The 2,933-nt window shown below is 44.8% G+C and overlaps 1 long non-coding RNA gene across 1 annotated transcript; it reads right to left on the bottom strand.

The window, feature by feature from the left end:
- Positions 1-464, bottom strand: LOC109823659. Its single transcript, XR_002242432.1, has 3 exons — positions 406-464; positions 99-308; positions 1-25 (listed from the first exon to the last, which is right to left on the bottom strand). It is a non-coding gene; the product is annotated as an uncharacterized LOC109823659 (long non-coding RNA).

The raw sequence follows: 2,933 nt of genomic DNA, 5'->3' as shown, positions 1-2,933 counted from the left end.
TCCTCCTTGCTATTTCAGCTTGAGCCTGCAAAACAATGTCAATTCGAAACAATATAGAAATTCAAACAATAAATTAAAATTATATACTTCAATAATACCTTAATTTCAGCCGTGTCCCAGTAACTGCAAAGTGCAAAAAAATCTACTCCATCCACACGCGTGTCAAGATGCCAGTATCGCTCCCAATCTTCTGTTATTTGGACAAAATATTTTTTCTTTACCTCAAACCGCCATCTCTTGAACGATACATTGATTTGCCCGAAGCAGTACGTCCAGGCACAAATATTATCGTCAAGAAAGAAAAATCGCTTCAACATATAAAGAAAAAGTAGATACAAATCAGTGTATTAAACATAATAATAAACTAATAACTAATAATGATGAAAATTAAAATAAATGACTCACACATATATATCTCCAACAAGCCACCAGCGCATCAATCCGCTGCGATTTCCACGTCAAAATATGTTGAAGAAATCGTGTCTCCTGGCTAAAACGGCAAGGAAATTGTTGAAAGCATTGGCAAAGGCCCCAACAGGCACTCCGTTTTCCCATCGGATCACAGCCCTCCGATTAAGATCAGGGATGAGGCTCGATTCCTTAGTAGCATTGCGGCCGCGTCGAGGAGGTTTCTCGGTACCTGCGAAACAAAGAATCGAATGAAACAATGAATCAATATATATTTGCGAAAAAAATTTAAAATAATAACCGATAAACTATAAAAATTTATTCATACCTTTCAGTTCGAGGCATCTACGTTTTGCTTGTTCGTACCTTTGCAGCGCGATGGGGCGCATATCATGATAAGAATCCCAATCATCCCTCACATTCTTCTAGATCTTCATTACCCTTATTGTACAAGATGCAGTCATTAGGACAGGCGTCTATCTTTTTGTAATCAAGACCCAGGGTATCAACAATCTTGTGAGCTTCATAATAAGTTGCGGGGATGCTCTTCTCGCCGCCTGGAATGACTTTCCTGAGCAAGTCTAATAACATCTCGAAATGTGTAACAGCCATCCCACTGAGTGTTTGGATATGAAGAAGCCTCAGCATAAAAGAAAGCCTTGTGAACTCGGTGCAACCCTCGTATAACGGTGACTCGTTTTCTTCAACAAGTCTCATCAATCGGGCTACATCTTGAAACATATCAGTAGTGTTAACATCACTCGAAGACGGCACGGTAAGAATATCTTCCAACATATCAGTTGTGTCAATTGTCGGATTGTCGACATCAGTAAACTCTTCCTCTAATTGCATCACCGGGACGCCTTCACCGTGATGACTCCAAAATACATAAGAGCTATCAAATCCATTGATTGACAGATGGAAACTTACGTCACTCCTAGTGAGCATTTTATCATTCCTACAATTCTTACAAGGACAAAAAATCAACCCGCTGAGTGACCGTAGAGGGTTGGTGTCAGAGTAGGCTAAGAAAGCTTCTATCCCATCCTTGTATCGAGTGTCTAGATGCCTTCGATCACGTGGTATGCCCATGAACGATTTGTCAGGAATTGTCCGCATCTAGAATTTAAAAATTAATGGAAGTGAGCATATCCCTACATATATCATTTTAAGTTATAGGACAAGTGTGTGTGATCGGCTGTCAGAGGAAGGCTTCTATCCCATTAGGTATGTAAACGTAGCGTGTATATGTATTTACGTGTGTTCAAGTGTACTTTTATTTCGTCAAAATTTCGGCAGCACCTACCCGCTGTACTTAATCGGATCCGGATCCTCTACTAATGAGAGGGTTCCTAATATCTCCTAATGAGATCTTGGCCTTTGATTTATCAATCAAAGGCCAAGATCTCCTCATGCACAAAAATAGGCGGGAGATGCGGATAAGATATTATCCTTTGAATATGAATAAGCCTCAGCATAAAAGAAAGCCTTGTGAACTCCTTACACCCCTCGTATAATAGTTACGCTAACCCCTTATCCTCACCCTCACCCCCACCCCCACCCTCACCCTCACCTAACCCTAACCCTAACCCTAACCCTAACCCTCAACCTCACCATCACCTAACCCTCACCCTCACACTCACCTTCACCCTCCCCTAACCCTAACCCTAACCTTAACCCTCAAACTCACCCTCACCCATCACCCCTCACCCTCACCTCACCCTCGATCACATAACTCTAACACTCACCCCACCCTCGATCAAATAACCCTAACCCTAACCCTCACCCTCACCATCACCTCCACCCTCACCTAACCCTCCTCTAACCCTAATCCTAACCCAAACCCAAACCCTAACCCTAATCGAACCCTAACCCTAACCCTAACCCTCGCCTAACCCTAACCCTAACCCTCACCCTCACCCCACCCTCGATCACCTAACACTCACCTCACCCTCGATCACCTAACCCTAACCCTAACCCTCACCCTCAACATCACCTCCACCCTCACCTAACCCTCCTCTAACCCTAATCCTAACCCAAACCCAAACCCTAACCCTAATCGAACCCTAACCCTAACCCTAACCCTCGCCTAACCCTAACCCTAACCCTCACCGAACCCTAACCCTAACCCTAGCCCTAACCCTCGCCTAACCCTAACCCTAACCCTCACCGAACCCTAACCCTCACCCTCGATCACCCCTCACCCTCACCCCACCCTCGATCACCTAACACTCACCTCACCCTCGATCACCTAACCCTAACCCTAACCCTCACCCTCAACATCACCTCCACCCTCACCTAACCCTCCTCTAACCCTAATCCTAACCCAAACCCAAACCCTAACCCTAATCGAACCCTAACCCTAACCCTAACCCTCGCCTAACCCTAACCCTAACCCTAACCGAACCCTAACCCTAAACCTCGACTAACCCTAACCATAACATCTAACCCCCACCCTCACCTAACCCTCACCTAACCCTAACCCTAACCCTAACCCTAACCCTAACCCTCGCCTAACCCTAACC

The sequence above is a fragment of the Asparagus officinalis genome, chromosome 9, assembly GCF_001876935.1.
Source record: "Asparagus officinalis chromosome 9, Aspof.V1, whole genome shotgun sequence".
Taxonomy (NCBI): Eukaryota; Viridiplantae; Streptophyta; class Magnoliopsida; order Asparagales; family Asparagaceae; genus Asparagus; species Asparagus officinalis.
Note: the sequence above shows the minus strand (reverse complement) of the source record. Positions and strands in the feature narration are given on the sequence as shown.